Genomic DNA, 16,967 nt, shown 5'->3' with positions numbered 1-16,967 from the left:
AAAAGCTTTAGCTTTTCCCACACCAAACTTAGAATGGTTGCTCGTCCTCGAGCAAAAAAAGAAAGAAAAGAGTAGAAGAAGAAGAAATAGAGGAGATAGAGGGAGTAGTGGGTTCGTCCAAGGGGGTAGTAGTGTGTATGTGTTGTGTGAAAGTTGAGGTAGTGAGGAGGGGTATTTATAGGGTAGGAGGGAGAGGTAGTCCGTGTGAGAATGGGTGGGTTTTATGATAGATGGATGTGAGTGGTGAAGAGGATATGGGGAAGAGGGTAGGATTTGATAGGTCAAGGGTATTTGGGGAAGAGTGTTATGGAAATGTGTGAAGAGGAGAGAAGAAGAGGTGGGGTAGCTGGGGATCCTGTGGGGTCCACAGATCCTGAGGTGTCAAGGAATTCTGCTCCCTGCACCAATCTAGCGTTCAAACGCCCATTCTGTGCCAATTCTGGCGTTTAACGCCAGCTTTGCTACCTTCCCTGGTGTTAAAATCCAGCTCTGCTACCTTTCCTGGCGTTAAACGCCAGTTTGCTGCCTATTTTTGGCATTTAACGCCAGCCAGATGCCAGACAGCCCTTTCTGGCGTTAAACACCCAGAGTGCTGCCCATTTTGGCATTTAACGCCCAGAATGCTGCCAAGCTGAGCGTTAAATGCCCATTCTGCTATCCTTACTGGCGTTTAAACGCCAGTAAGCCTGTCCTCCAGGGTGTGCTATTTTTGATGCTGTTTTTTCATTCTGTTTTAGATTTTTCATTTGTTTTTGTGACTTCATATGATCATCAACCTAAAGAAAACATAAAATAACAATGGAAAATAAATAAATATAATTAAATAACATTGGGTTGCCTTCCAACAAGCGCTTCTTTAATGTCAATAGCTTGACAGTGAAGCTCTTAGAGAGCTTCATAGAGACTCAGAGCTTTATTGGTGGCCTTCCAACACCAAACTTAGAAGTTGAGTGTGGGGGCTCTGTTTAACTCTGTATTGAGAGAAGCTTTTCATGCTTTCTCTCCATGGTTACAGAAGAAGATCCTTGAGCCTTAAACACAAGGTAGTCCACATTCAATTGAAGGACTAACTCTCCTTTGTCCACATCAATCACAGCTCTTGCTGTGGCTAGGAAGGGTCATCCAAGGATGATGGATTCATCTTCATCCTTCTTAGTGTCTAGGATTATAAAGTCTACAGGGATGTAAAAGCCTTCAACCTTCACTAAGACATCCTCTACAAGTCCATAAGCCTGTTTCCTTGAATTGTCTGCCATCTCTAGTGAGATTTTAGTAGTTTGTACCTCAAAGATCCCTAGTTTCTCCATTACAGAGAGTGGCATGAGGTTTATACTTGACCCAAGGTCACACAGAGCCTTCTTAAAGGTCATGGTGCCTATGATACAGGGTATTAAGAATTTTTCGGGATCCTGTTTCTTCTGAGGTAATTTCAGTTGAACCAGATCATTTAGTTCATTGATGAGGAATGGGGTTTCATCCTCCCAAGTCTCATTACCAAATAACTTGGCATTCAGCTTCATGATTGCTCCTAGATATTGAGCAACTTGCTCTTCAATAATATCTTCATCCTCTTTAGAGGAAGAATACTCATCAGAGCTCATGAATGGCAACAGTAAGTTTAGTGGAATCTCTATGGTCTCTATGTGAGCCTCAGATTCTTTTGGTTCCTCATTAGAGAACTACTTGGAGGCCAGTGGACGTCCATTGAGGTCTTCCTCATTGGAAATCACTGCCTTTTCTTCTTCTCCAGGTTCGGCTATGTTGGTTATAGTTATGGCCTTGCACTCTCTTTTTGGATTCTCTTCTGTATTGCTTGGGAGAGTACTAGGAGGGAGTTCAGTAACTCTTTTACTCAGCTAACCCACTTGTGCCTCCAAATTTCTAATGGAGGACCTTGCTTCAGTCATAAAACTGAGAGTGGTCTTAGATAGATCAGAGACTATGGTTGCTAAGTCAGAGTGGCTCTGCTTAGAATTCTCTATTCGTTGCTGAGAAGATGATGAAAAAGGTTTGCTATTACCAAACCTATTTCTCCCACCATTATTATTATTGAAGCCTTGATTAGGCTTCTGCTAATCCTTCCATGAAAAATTAGGATGATTCCTCCATGAAGGATTATAGGTGTTTCCATAGGATTCTCCCATGTAATTCACCTCTTCCATTGCAGGATTCTCAGGGTCATAGGCTTCTTCTTCAGAGGAAGCCTCCTTAGTACTGCCTGATGCAGCTTGCATTCCAGACAGACTCTGAGAAATCATATTGACTTGCTGAGTCAATATTTTGTTCTGAGCCAATATGACATTCAGAGTATCAATCTCAAGAACTCCTTTCTTCTGAGTTGTCCCATTATTCATAGGATTCCTTTCAGAAGTGTACATGAACTGGTTATTTGCAACCATTTCCATGAGTTCCTGGGCTTCTGCAGACGTCTTCTTCAGATGAAGAGATCCACCAGTAGAGTGATCCAATGACATCTTGGACAATTCAGACAGACCATCGTAGAATATACATATGATGCTCCATTCTATAAACATGTTAGAAGGACACCTTCTGATCAATTGCTTGTATCTTTTCCAAGTTTTATAGAGGGATTCACCTTCCTTCTGTCTGAAGGTTTGGACTTCCACTCTAAGCTTGCTCAACTTTTGAGGTGGAAAGAACTTGGCCAAGAAAGCATTGACCAACTTTTTCCAAGAGTTCAGGCTATCTTTAGGTTGTGAGTCTAACCATGTCCTAGCTTTGTCTCTTACAGTAAAGGAAAAAAGCATAAGTCTGTAGACCTCGGGATTAACCCCATTAGTCTTAACAGTGTCACATGTTTGCAAGAATTCAGCTAAGAACTGATGAGGATCTTCCAATGGAAGTCCATGAAACTTGCAATTCTGCTACATCAGAGAAACTAATTGAGGCTTAAGCTCAAAGTTGTTTGCTCCAATTGTAGGAATTGAGATGTTCCTTCCACAGTAGTCAAAAGAGGGTGCAATAAAGTCACCAAGCATCTTCCTTGCATCTCCACCATTGCTGTTGGGTTCGACCATTTCTTCTTCTTTTTTGAAAAATTCTGTCAGGTCCTCTCTATAGTGTTGTGCTTTTACTTCTCTTAGCTTCCTGTTTAGAGTCCTTTCAGGTTCCGGATTAGCTTCAACAATAATGTTCTTATCCTTGCTCCTGCTCATATGAAAAAAAGAGAACAGAAAAGAATAGGAATCCTCTATGTCACAGTATAGAGATTCCTTTATGTGAGTAGAAGAATAGAAGAGTAGAATAAAGAAGAGAGAAGATGAAGAATTCGAACACAGAGAGGGAGAGAGGGTTCGAATTATAACAAGAAGAGAAGTGTTAGTAAATAAATAAATAAATAGAAAGAGATGAGAGAGAGAAAGAATTCGAATTTTAAATTAAAATAAAAGAAAAATATTTTTGTTTTTATTTTAATTATTGGTTAGTATTCGAAAATTAAGAGAAGAAATAAAATAAGATTTGAAAACTAAATGAATTAATTAAATAAAAAGAGATTTTTGAAAAAGTTGTTAGTGATTTTCGAAAATTGGAGAGAGAAAAGTAGTTAGGTGGTTTTGAAAAAGATATGATTGAAATAAAAAACTTTTAAAATAAAAACAAAAGTCAAGTAGTTAATTGAAAAAGATTTGAAAATCAATTTTGAAAAGATAGGAAGTTAGAAAAGGATTTTGAAATTAAGTTTTGAAAAAGATATGATTGAAATCTTATTTTGAAAAAATTTGAAAATGAATTTAAAAAGATTTGATTTTTGAAATTAAAGTTGATTACTTTACTAACAAGAAACTAAAAGATATGATTTTAGAATTTAAAGATTGAATCTTTCGTAATAGGCAAGCAACAACTTGAAAATTTTTGAATCTAAACATTAAATGTTAGCATTAATTTCAAAAATATGAAATAAAAATAAGAAAAAGAGTTTGAAATTCAATTATGAAATTTTCGAAAATATTGAGAAGAAAATTGAAAAAGATTTTATTTTTGAAAAGGATTTGAAAAAGATAGAATTTTTAATTTGAAACTTTGACTTGATTAACAAGAAACAAATAAATTTTAAAACTTTATGACTAAATCAATTCAAATTTTCGAAATTTATGAGTGAAATAAGGAAAAGATATTTTTTTTATTTTTGATTTTTAATGAGGAGAGAGAAAAACATAAAAATGACACATAACATAAAAATTTAAGATCAAAACAAAAATACATGCAAGAACATTTTGGATGTCAAGATGAACACCAAGAACACTTTGAAGAACATGATGAACATCAAGAACATGTTTTTGAAAATTTTTAAGAAAAGAAAAACATGCAAGACACTAAACTTAAAAATTTTTAATCTATAGACACTAATAATTCAAGAATGCATATGAAAAATAAGAAAAGATGCAAAACAAGAAAATGTAAAGATCAAACAAAGACAATCAACAAGAACAAATTGAAGATCATGAAGAAACTCAATGCATGAATTTTTCGAAAATTTAAAGAAAGATTAAAAAGATGCAATTGACACCAAACTTAAAATTTGCCACAAGACTCAAACATGAAATTTTTGTTTTTTTTGTTTTTATGATTTTATTAAAATATATTATTATTTTATTTTAGTATTTTTTTTCAAAAATTAATCAGGAAAAGAAAATAAAGAGATTCAAAATTTTTAATAAGAATTCCTGGAATCATGCAATGTTAGTCTAAAGCTTCGGTCCAAAAATTTAGACATGGCTTAATAGCCAGCCAAGCTTTATGTGAAAGCTTCGGTCCAAAATATTAGACATGGCCAATGGCCAGCCAAGCTTCAGCAGAGCATTACATACAACAGCTAAATTGATGGGCATCAAAAAGCTCCTGCAATGATAAGTGGAAGCCTCGGTCCAAAAGAATTTAGAAATGGCTTGGCAGCCAGCTGGGCTTCACATATCATCTGAAACTCTATAATTTATTCTTAACAATTCTGAAGAACAAAATAAAATTTTTGTATATATTTTTTTTTGAATTTTTCGAAAATAAAAAGCTTAAAAATAAAATAAAATAACCTAATCTGAGCAACAAGATGAACAGTCAGTTGTCCAAACTCGAACAATCCCCGGCAACGGCGCCAAAAACTTGGTTCGCAAAATCGTGATTATTCGTTCCCTGGCTATAGTGCCAAAAACTTGGTGTGGGAGAACGTGATCTCAAGACTTCTTCACAATTCTGTGTAACTGACCAGCAAGTGCAGTGGGTCGTCTAAGTAATAAACCTTACGTGTGTAAAGGTCGATCCCACGGAGATTGTCGGCTTGAAGCAAGCTATGGTCATCATTTGGAGATGCTTTGTTGCTTCTGAACTTCTGCTTTCCAACTGCGTTCTTCCAACCATGCGTTACCTCCTTCCATGGCAAGCTGTATGATCCTCTCGGATGAAAACAAATCTATATGCGCTGTCACTGCACGGCTAATCATTTGTCAGTTCCCGCTATTGTCGAAATAGGACCATTGTCCTTTTGCACACTATCACTGTGCCCAACATTCGCAAGTTTGAAGCTCGTCACAGCCATCCCTTTCCAGAGACTACTCGGAATACCACAGACAAGATTTAGACTTTCCGGATCTCAGGAATGCTGCTAATGGTTCTAGCCTATACCACGAAGATACTAATCTCACGGACTCGGTCCGTGTATTAGATATCCAAGAGATTATACTCTAGCTATCGTTCAATGACTACGTTGAACATCATGTTGATCGCTTTGTGGTTGTCAGGCACGCGATCCTGGCTAAGCGAGTAACGAAGATTGGGTCATTGTCACGGGTCACCCCTTTATTCTGACTTAACTGAATTAAGTACGAGAGTATATCGTGGAGAAGAAGTAGGTGTGAATTGAATAGAAAACAGTAGTAATTGCATTAATTCATGAAGAACAATAGAGCTCCACACCTTAATCTATAGGGTGTAGAAACTCCACCGTAGAAAATACATAAGTGAAAGGTCTAGGCATGGCCGTGAGGCCAGCCTCTAAACGTGTACAATGGTCTATGATCTAAAATTTAAAAGACTCACTAAAAGAGGGTAAAATAAATCTCTAAAAGTAGTTTTTATACTAGACTAGTAGCCTAGGGTAACAGAAAATGAGTAACTAAGTGCAGATAGTGCAGAAATCCACTTCCGAGGCCCACTTGGTGTGTGCTTGGGCTGAGCATTGAAGCTTTCACATGCATAGGCTGTTCCTGGAGTTAAACACTAGCTTTGGTGCCAGTTTGGGCGTTTAACTCCAATTCTGGTGCCAGTTTGGGCGTTTTACACCCAGATGTTTTAGGCTGACTTTGAACGCCAGTTTGGGCCATCAAATCTCGGGCAAAGTATAGACTATTATATATTGCTGGAAAGCCCAGGATGTCTAATTTCCAACGCAATTGAGAGCGCTCTAATTGGGTGTCTATAGCTCAAGAAAATGCACTTCAAGTGCAGGGAGGTCAGAATCCAACAGCATCTGCAGTCCTTTTTTAGCCTCTGAATCAGATTTTTGCTTAGGTCCCTCAATTTCAGCCAAAAATTACCTGAAATCACAGAAATACACAAAAACTCATAGTAAAGTCTAGAAATATGATTTTTGAATAAAAACTAATAAAAATATAATAAAAAGTAATTAAAACATGCTAAAAACTATGTAAAAACAATACCAAAAAGGGTATAAATTATCCGCTCATCAGTCGTCTCACAAGGAATGGGCAAAGATGTACATCAATGTTGGTTAGAAATACAGGGTTCGGAGTCATGATCAAGAAAATAAACTACTGGACATAACAGGCAAGAAATCTTAAAGTGCAAGAAACTAAATCAGGTAACTAAAGCAAGGTATAAGCAATTTTAAACTAACAAGAGTGCATCCAATATAATTCTACTCTAAAACTAAGCAAATAACTATAAATAGAATTAATGCAATGGAAATTTTTGGTTTTCAAATATGAATAATAAAAGGAACTCTTGGCTAGGCATAGGAATTGAGGGTCACCATCCTTGTCTAATGACCATATCTTGACAATTGTGAGGAACCAAGCTCATCAAGTTTACTTCTATACTTGAAGTATATCAAATGGCTTGATCAACATCAATCCATAAGTCCTAACCTAGCTACTAATTGACTTAGTAGTAGGCTAGTGTCAATGGTTATCTGATTGACCACTAAGGGTTTTCAAATCACCAAATCCATCAGACCCAATGACTCAATTTTGTCCAATTCCATTAGCCTAGACCAAGAGTAAAGAAAACTACTCCATAATCAAGGGAAAAATTTCATCAAACACATGGTAAGCATTAATAAAAGACATATTCAAATTGCAAGTAAATTGGAAATTAAAGATACCCACTAACAATTATCAATGGAAAACTACTTAAACAACACTATTAATCATAGAAAACATCAATGCATCATTAGAAATTCAAGATCTACAAAGTTCATAAGATGAATAGAAAATGGGAAATAACAAGAAAACATAAATCTAACACAAGATCTCAACAAAATTATACTAGAGAATTCAAATTAAGTAATCAAAACTAGAAATCAACAAAATCTGATTCAGAATTCAACAACGGAAGATCAAATCAAACTAGATCTAGAGAGGAATAAGGGTTTCTCTCTCTAGAAGAACAAGAACAAAAAATTAGCCAAAATTGTGTCTAAGTGTGTAATGAATGATCCCCCCTTTCCCCCTTGATTTCCTGGCTCTTTTCCATGCAGAATCAGCTTGAATTTGGGCCTGAAGAGCCTCAGAAATCGCCAGCCACGATTTCTTTAATAAGGTCACATGTTGCTCGTCACGCGTACGCGTAGGACACGCGTACACATCACTTGAGTTTCGCGATCCACGCATACGCGTCAAGCATGCGTACGCGTGCGCGTAGGGTACGCGTGCGCGTTGCAGCCAATTTTCCAAAGCCCAATTCTTCATGTTTCTTCCACTTGTGCATGCTTCTATTCTCTCTTCTAGGTCATTCTTGTCCTACAAACTCTGAAATCACTCAACAAACATATCACGGCATCGAATGGTAATAGAAGAGGATCAAAATATGGCATTTTTAAGGCAAAAGAAGCATGTTTTCTATCATAAAGCAATATTAGGAAGAGAACATAAAACCATGCAATTTTTGTGAATAAGTGTGGAAAATATTGACAAAACTCCCCAAATTCTACACAATATAAACCACAAAATTGGGGTTTATCAAACCTCCCCACACTTAAAACAAGCATGTCCTCATGCTAAAAATAAAAAAACCAAAGACATGGGAGAAAAGGGTTCATGAAGTGCAAATTACCTAAATGAATGCATGCAACTAATGTAAATGTATCTATCTACGTGGTCAAGGGTGAATCCATTCTCCAAGAACACATATGAGCACATAGGGCTAAGGTGACATGTAGTCCATGAATTCTACCAATTCGAGCATCAAAACGAAGTGCATATATCTTGCGAGACAAACGCTTGAGAAAGCCGGGAACAAGGAGTTGAGTGTTGAACCCTCACCGGAAGTGTATCCGCTCTATTCGCTCAATTGTATAGGGTTCGTCACTCAATCCTCCCCTAATCATGCTTTCCAAAATTTGTCTTTCATCTAACAATCAACAATTACTCAATGCATGCATACAAGTATCATGAGGTCTTGTTCATAGGTTGTAATGGGGCTAGGGTAAAGGTAGGGATGTATATGGTCAAGTGAGCTTGAAATTCGAAACCTTGATTAACCTAAGATCTCACCAATCACATATAACAAGCTATATAATTCTAATACAATACCTAGCTACCCATGATTCTCACTTTTTCACATACTCATGCATTCTCTTTTTGATCACCACACATATGCATTGATTTTTATTAAACTTCACTTTGGGGCATTTTGTTCCCTTTTTATTGCTTTTCTTTTTCTTTCTTTTTCTATATATATTTTTTTCTTTTGATATATATATATATATATATTTTGTTTTCTTTTTGCAATCAAGTATATACAAAAGTATCAATGCATATGGTTTTACATATTTAATGCATAAGCATGTACCCAATTCCATGATTTTCAACAAAACTATAAAATACACTTTTACCTCAACCAATGTCCTAAGTTTTCCATACCCAAATGATACACACTATCACTAGCCTAAGCTAATCAAAGATCCAAATTAAGGGATATTTATTGTTTTTCACTTAGGAGTAGTGATGTGCTAAAATTAAGAATAAAAGGGATTAAATAGGCTCAAATTTAGCTAACAATGGTTGATGTAAGGTAGGCTATTTGGGTAAGTGAGCTAAATGAAATGATGGCCTCAATCATATAAACGCATGTATACATGGAATAACGGATATAAAGAATCAGACAAATCAAAGATCACAATCATAGAAGGAGAATGATGCACACAAGAATGGAAATAAGTGGTTATAAGATGTAACCACACCATAAGGCTCAAAACTCACATGCTTGTGTTCTCCGCTCAAAAATCATGCTCCAAAATACATTCTTCAAGCAAGTTTATCGCAAAAAAAATTTTCAAAATTGGTACGGTGCCCTGAAAACATAGTTTCTTGGAAAAGAGGTCATCACCCTAACCAAGAAGACCTAGCAAGAAATAACTATCATGCAAAAGGAGTTCAAAAGCAAAACCTAACCATGCAGTCTATCCTAATTAACTAAAGAAAATCAAAGTTTTTTTATTTGGGTGTTACCTATGGAGACTGGTCGAACAACCTCCCCACAATTAAGAATTAGCACGGTCCTCCGTGCTAATGGTGAGGCGCAAGGGGGGATCGACCTTGGAGCTTTCATTATTCCTTCCATATATGCTATCTTCACTCAATTTCGAGGTGGAAGTGGAAATCTCCATTTCCTCCAAAGGTGGGATCACAAAACTCAAAAGCTTCTTTACATAAGCAAGTCGGCGTTGGTTCCACCGTTCATATCGGTCCATCTTCTTATGGAGATCCTCAAGGTGTTGGTGGGATGATCTAGGTGGTGCGGATGAAGTAGTGGGGATGCCCACGGGAATAGCTACGTCAAGGTGATGCACGGAAAACATGTCTCTCAACAAATCTCCTTTCGGCAAGTGTACCGAATTTGTCGTCAAGTAAAAACTCACAATAGAGTGAGGTCGAATCCCACAGGGATTGATTGATCAAGCAACTTTAATTAGAAGAATGTTCTAGTTGAGCGAATCCAGAATTTGGGTTGAGAGTTGCAGAAAATAAAATGGCGGGAATGTAAATAACAGAAAAGTAAATGCTAGAATTAAATGACTGGAAGTAAATGACTGAAAATAAATTGCAGAATTGTAAATGGAAATAGGGGATTTGCTCATAAAAGTAAATGGCAGGAATTAAAGAGAATGGGTAAGATCAGAGATGGGGAGTTCATTGGGCTTAGGAGATGTTGCAATTCTCCGGATCAAGTTCATTTTCATCTCTTCCTCAATCAATGCACTCATTGATCTCCTTGGCAATCTTAAGTGATTGAATTACAATTTCCTGCAATTCAATCTCTCAAATCTTGATCAATAGCCAATTCCTTGGTCAATTGTTCATGAGAAGAGATGAAATATGGTCACTGATTATACCACATGCATTTCCCAAATCAAGTATTGAGAGGGTTATAGTCACATACCCATCCAAACCCAATTTGGTCCAGCATGAGAAAGCATTTCTAGCTTGATCTCTTCATTCCTCTTTCAAGGTTCAAAAGTGATCCAAGTTTGAATAGCTTCTCTTCCAAGATAACTACTCAATGGGATGAAGATCGAAAGCTTTCAAGTAAAATCAAGAGAAAAGATAGAAGAAGAATAATGAAAATTAGTATTGATCCATCAAATTACAACCGAGCTCCCTAACCCAATGAAAGGGGTTTAGTTGTTCATAGCTCTTGAAAATGAAAATAAAGATGGAGAATACATCATAGAACTAGAAATTGCAGAGAAAGTAAAATACAGAGAGTAATTCTCTTTTTCCAACTTTTCGAACTCACTTTTACAATTCAAAGCTACTCCTATATATACTACTCTTCTCAGCTTCTAGTTTGCTCTTCAAGTCTTGGGCCTTTGGATCTTGAGTTTGAAGCAGTTCTTTTCTTCATTTGGGCTTGGCTTTACTTGCAGAGAGAAAGTGCTAAGTGGGCAGAGACTTTAGCTCAGGGCGTTAGGGGTGTTAACATTTAGTGAAAGTATAAGTTCGAGAACATTAGTGACACTTAACATTTTTACTAACGTTCCAATGTACCCCTTTGCCTCACGTTAGAGCCCACGTTAACTAGGTTAACGTGGCTTCTAACATGGCCTTGCCAAACTTCGAGAACGTTAGTGACACTCAACATTGTCACTAACGTTCCAATTTGCCCCTAGATCTCACGTTAGAGTCCACGTTAACTAGGTTAACGTGGCATCTAACGTGGCCATTCTTAGCCATCCCAACGTTAGTGACAATGTTGAGTGTCACTAACGTTGGCTCATCATTCAGTCCTCATCGTTAGCTTCCACGTTAACTAAGTTAACGTGGAAGTTAACGTGGCTCCTTGGGGGGTTGTGTGGTTGCTTCCAACGTTAGTGACAATGTTGAGTGTCACTAACGTTGTCGACAACTCTCACTTCTCGCGTTAGCTCCCACGTTAACCAAGTTAACGTGGGAGTTAATGTGGTGTGTTGCATCCTTAGGCCAACGTTAGTGACAATGTTGAATGTCACTAACGTTGGCTTCTCTTCCCCCTTTAACGTTAGAGGCCACGTTAACTAGTTTAACGTGGGCTCTAACGTGGCCACTCATGAGTGTTTGCCAACGTTAGTGACAATGTTAAGTGTCACTAACGTTGGCTCAACTTCCCTTCTCCACGTTAGAGTGCACGTTAACTTAGTTAACGTGACTCTTAACGTGGGCAATGATGGCTTTGAGAGTGTTATTGGCAATCACTTTTCTCATTAACCTTGCAAGTTACCTCCCTTTCCTTGCTTCTTTTGGTCCTGAAATCAAGCAACAGAGTGCATCAAAGTTCTAGTCCAAGTCATGGGTAATGCAGCATACAATTTGTCACTAAATTCATGCAAAATCCTCATGAAATAATGTAAAATGCACAATGTATGCTTGAATCAAGGTGTAGGTGAATATCTACCCTAAACTAGCTTATTTCTTAAAGAAATGCATGAAACTACCCTAAAAATAGTAAAGAAAAGGTCAGTGAAACTGGCCAAGATGCCCTGGCATCACAACACCAAACTTAAAGCTTGTTGTCCCTAAGAAAGTACTGGAACAAGAGAATGATGAATGGAATATCCAGAGGAATGAGTCATTCTTATGGAAGTCATGTTACTGATTTTATGGTGTTTTCATACATAGCAACTTAGGTTCATTCCATTACTGGCTTTCAGACTTTTATCATGTCCCTAAACACTTACTTTGTTTACATCCCATGAGACTTTTATTCATTGATCCTTTTATTGTTATTTCAAGGGTTATTTGTGTTATTTAGGCTAAGTGCTCTGTAAGGGGGCAACTCTTTAAGATAAGCTTTCAGCCAACACTCCCGAACCAGTTGATTCAAGGTGCTAGGTGTTGAAGCACCCCTAAGGACTTACTCCCTCAAGTCTCTCCCCCATACATACACACTACAGGCATATAGTTCATTTATTTTCTTTCTTGAGACCTTGGTGTCCAGCACCTCTTTGGGTTACTAAATGCTCTGTAGTGAGGGTTACTCTTGATAGTGGATTTTCAGCTGATAATCCCGGGTTAGTTAACCCAAGTTACCAGGTGATAAAGCACCCCTGAGAGCTTATTCATCCAAGTAGATCCCTCACACAGGAGCACCACAAACACTTGTCTCAAGGTCCAAACCATTGGTGCCTAGCCTTATTGCTTACTCTTTTTCTTTTGTTTTTCACTTCCATTGTTCTTTCCCTTTTCTCTTATTAGGATCTTGTTATTAACTTAGTCTCATGGGTATATCCAAAGTCACGTATTCAGGATAGATAGTTGTCCTCCTAGCCTTGTGGTTGAACCAACTTAGCTAACTTATGACTACCCCAAAGATTCATGAATGCACTTCCACATTATGAACTCTACTCTGGTCTTTTAAAAAAAGCATAAACATTCTCTTCTTCATTTGATAAAAAAAAAAGACAAGCATACAAGTAAGTTAAGGAGGATGCAGAGACATAAAGACTAGCACACATAGACTTTCTTCAATACCAAAAACTTAAAAGACATAATTGAAAAAGGTTTAAACATAACATGGAAGCAAGTTCTATTTCATACAAGATCTTCCTTATTTAAAACATAGAGAAAGATGGAACAAAGAAGGAACTCCACCACCTTTTCCTGTTGTGGATGTCCATGCTCTTTTCCTTGCTTGTCCTCCTTGTTTCTTCTTGCATTTCCTCGCATCCTTGCCAATCTTGCTTGCTTCCAATCCTCAAGTGCCTTCCTCACTGACTCGTGACTCTCTTCCACCCTTTGTCTTTCCTTTCGTGCTAATTCATCCTTCATTTCGTCATACTTGGCTATTCTTGGATGCAATATTGGCAGCTGTCCCACTAAGTAACCGAGCCTGACTTGAGTGTTTATATGATGTCCTGTTTCGCTCATGTAAACTTCTTCTGCGAATGCCCTTTGCTCGTCCAATAGTTCTGCCTGTTCTATTTGTCTTCGATGCATCTCATGTATGTGCGCCCCTTGATGTGCTTGGATGTTGATTAGCCTCTGGGTGGATTCTTGTTGCTCGTTTTGCCTTTGTTCCATCCTGTTGAATGTTTCTCCCCATTGTTGTCCTTGACTTAGTTGCCGTTCCATCATTTGCCTTTGCCACTCACCTTGCTGAGTCATCCATCTTGAAAGTGTTTCCTCTTGCTGCCCCATCATCTGTAGTTGAAGCTCTTTCTGTGCTCCTTGGCTTTCCAAATATTGTCTAGACAAGCCATCAATGGCCTCCTGCAATTGGTGCATGTCCAAGGCCTGTTGTGCTTGACCCTCTAAGACTTGTCCTTCCACTACTTGAGGGGCTGTTTTCTTCCTTTGCTTCCGCTGAGGCAGAGGGAATGCTGCAGCTTTCATCCTTCGTACAGTTATTGGGATGTCTTCCTTTATCCACATGGGGTTCTCATCTTCAAAAACTACCCCAGCTTTCTTGCATATTCGGTAAATAGTGCTGGGGTAACCTAACATTCCTCTTGAGTCACTTTTCTCTGCCATCTTTCTAATACCTTCAGCTATGAGTTCATGAACCTTGATTTCTCCTCCCTTCAGTATACAGTGCACCATTGTGGCTCTCTTGACATTCACCTCCGAGTTGTTTGCAGCTGGGAGAATAGACCTTCTCACTAGCTTAAACCACCCCTTGGCTTCAGGAGTGAGATCTGTTCTCTTGATGAACTTTGGGTTATTTCCCGCACCCCTTTCCCAGTCAGCTCCTGGTACACAAATATCTTGCAGAATCTGGTCATAATTGGGGTTGTCCAATCTTGAGTGATAGCTTTCTTCTTCAAATTGTATAGACCGTAGCTTCAATGCCCTCATGACACTCATGGGACCAAAGTCCACCATCTTTCCTCTCACAAAGCTTGTGTAAGACTCATCCTTCTTATCATATCGAACCGCATTTGCATAAAATTCTCTTATGAGATTTGCATTCACCTTAATGACCGAGTCAGTGAGGAGCTCCCATCTTCTCCTTTGTTGAGTTGTCTTCAGGTTATTTGCAAAGTTTGCCTTACTTGTCTTCAGTCTCTTGATCACTTGCAGTGACCATTTTGCAATCTTCCCATCTTACTTTCTTTGATTCTCCTTTGGGGTTTTTCTCTGTGTCACTTGGGAAGCTATCAGTAGGTTTGGGAATCTTCTCAGCTAAATATCCCACCTGAAATTTCAGCTTCCTGATGGTCTCTTCCTGGTTCTTAATATTGGCTCGCACCTCCTCTTTGAACACCTTATTTTCTTGAATCTCTTGGCATATTCCTTCAAGTAGGGCTTCAATCTTAGAGAGCTTGTCATCAATTGATGAGTGATTCAGAGCAGATGTGCTGTTTTGGTTTTGATAGGCGTGTGGAGAAGTGTTGTTGTGGGGGTGTTGAGATGTCCTCTGTGTGAATTGCTAGTGAGCTGCATTGTTGTTGGAGTTGTAACGTCTCTGGTCTTGGTTTTGATCTTGCTCACTTTCCCACCTAAAGTTTGGGTGGTTTCTCCATCCAGGGTTATAGGTCTTGGAGTATGGATCATAGTTTTTCCTTGGTGAATTCCCAATGTAGTTGGCTTGCTCCTGACTCCCCTCTGCTTCTTCATTCACTCCTTCTTGGGTTGTTGATAAAGTGGAGATTGCTGCTACTTGGTTCATCTCCATCTTCTTGGTGATGTCAGCCAGCTGCTGGGTAATGAGCTTGTTTTGGGCCAACAGAGCATCTACATTGTTTAGCTCCATTACCCCTCTTGTGTTCCCTCTTTCGGAAGCATAGAAGTAGTCGTTCTCTGCTACTGTTTCAATAACAACTATGGCTTCCTCAATAGTCTTCTTCTTGTTCAAAGATCCTCCGGATGAATGGTCTACGGCCTTCTTTGACTCATAAGAGAGTCCTTCATAGAAAATGTGCAGCTGCACCCATTCGTTGAACATTTCAGGTGGACACCTCCTTGTTAAGTCCTTGAACCTCTCCCATGCTTCATATAGAGTCACACCATCTTGTTGCCTGAAAGTTTGGACCTCAGCTCTCAGCCTATTGATTCGTTGAGGAGGATAAAATCTTGCTAAAAATTTGTTCACCACGTCTTCCCAAGTTGTCAAGCTTTCCCTTGGGAAGGATTCCAGCCACTTGGCTGCTTTGTCCCTAAGTGAGAATGGAAATAGGAGCAGTCTATAGGCGTTAAGGTGAACACCATTAGACTTCACTATGTCACATATTCTCAGGAAGGTGGTCAAATGTTGATTGGGGTCTTCTTGAACACCTCCTCCAAACGAGTAGTTGTTCTAAACAAGGGTGATGAGTTGTGGTTTAAGTTCAAAGTTGTTGGCATGGATTGTTGGCTTTTGGATGCTACTTCCACAATTGCCTGGGTTTGGATTGATATAAGAGCCCAAAACTCTTCTATCCTCCCCAGCATGATTTGCTCTACCTCCTCCCCCATGGTTGTGATCCTCTTCTTCATGATGGTTTTCCATGTTGTCTTCCATGTTTGTTTCAAAGAATTCCTCTTCTTTCTCAGCACCAACCACTTTCTTTCCTCTTGCCTCCCTCCTTAATCTAAGGAAGGTCCTCTCAGGTTCAGAATCGAAGGAAGTTGAAGCCCCGCTTCTTCTCCCTGTCATACAACCATCAAGTGCAAGCAAGAAAAGATAGGTGCAGAAAGTATGTGTCAGAATTACTGTTAGTTGTGGGTGATGCAATATATCAAACAGTTAGTGGGTTAGCAAACAGAATTAAAAATAACAAAGAAAAACAAAAGAGTAGAGGCGGAAGGGAAGAAGTTTAACGAAAACAAAAAGTAAATCACTCAAACAGAAAATGAAATTCACAAAAATAAAAATGCTCAATCTAGTGATCTTTCAATTTAATCATTGTTGATGCACAATCAATCCTCGGCAACGGCGCCATAAACTTAATGCACGGAAAACTTGTCTCTCAACAAATCTCCTTTCGGCAAGTGTACTGAATTTGTCGTCAAGTAAAAACTCACAATAGAGTGAGGTCGAATCCCACAGGGATTGATTGACCAAGCAACTTTAATTAGAAGAATATTCTAGTTGAGCGAATCTAGAATTTGGGTTGAGATTTGCATAAAATAAAATGGCGGGAATGTAAATAACAGAAAAGTAAATGCTATAATTAAATGACTGGAAGTAAATGACTGAAAATAAATTGCAGAATTGTAAATGGGAATTGGGGATTTGCTCATAAAAGTAAATGGCAGGAATTAAAGAGAATGGGTAAGATCAGAGATGGGGAGTTCATTGGGCTTAGGAGATGTTGCAAT

The 16,967-nt window shown here is 38.4% G+C and overlaps 1 non-coding gene across 1 annotated transcript; it reads left to right on the top strand.

The window, feature by feature from the left end:
• The first annotated feature begins 15,610 nt into the window (after window positions 1–15,610).
• Window positions 15,611–15,714, top strand: LOC148544841 (small nucleolar RNA R71). Its single transcript, XR_015901322.1, has one exon. It is a non-coding gene; the product is annotated as a small nucleolar RNA R71 (small nucleolar RNA).
• The last annotated feature ends 1,253 nt before the right edge of the window (window positions 15,715–16,967 follow it).

Source organism: Arachis ipaensis, chromosome B9 (assembly GCF_059453495.1).
Source record: "Arachis ipaensis isolate K30076 ecotype BB chromosome B9, ASM5945349v1, whole genome shotgun sequence".
Taxonomy (NCBI): Eukaryota; Viridiplantae; Streptophyta; class Magnoliopsida; order Fabales; family Fabaceae; genus Arachis; species Arachis ipaensis.
This window is presented reverse-complemented; position numbering and strand designations above follow the sequence as displayed.